Here is a 267-nt window from a genome sequence, read left to right on the forward strand (position 1 = left end):
TTACGGTTATCTGATGGCAGAGTGCCGGAGGGCATTAAAACACAGTCAATTCATCTACCTTCTACAGAAGTGTGATTCATGGGGAAAAATAAGTCAAGCAAAACACAGAAAAAACCATAAGTCTGACTTTTTTGTCCGGGGGGAAAAAAAAAAAAACAGGTTCCCTGAACCATGGAAAATATTTATCAGTGGGCACATCTATTCCGATATTGAGGGAGGGCTTGCTGCAGATTCCGGCCATTCATACATATCTGGCAGCAAGGAGTC

The sequence above is a fragment of the Pteropus alecto genome, unplaced genomic scaffold (genome assembly GCF_000325575.1).
Source record: "Pteropus alecto unplaced genomic scaffold, ASM32557v1 scaffold146, whole genome shotgun sequence".
In the NCBI taxonomy this organism is placed as follows: domain Eukaryota; kingdom Metazoa; phylum Chordata; class Mammalia; order Chiroptera; family Pteropodidae; genus Pteropus; species Pteropus alecto.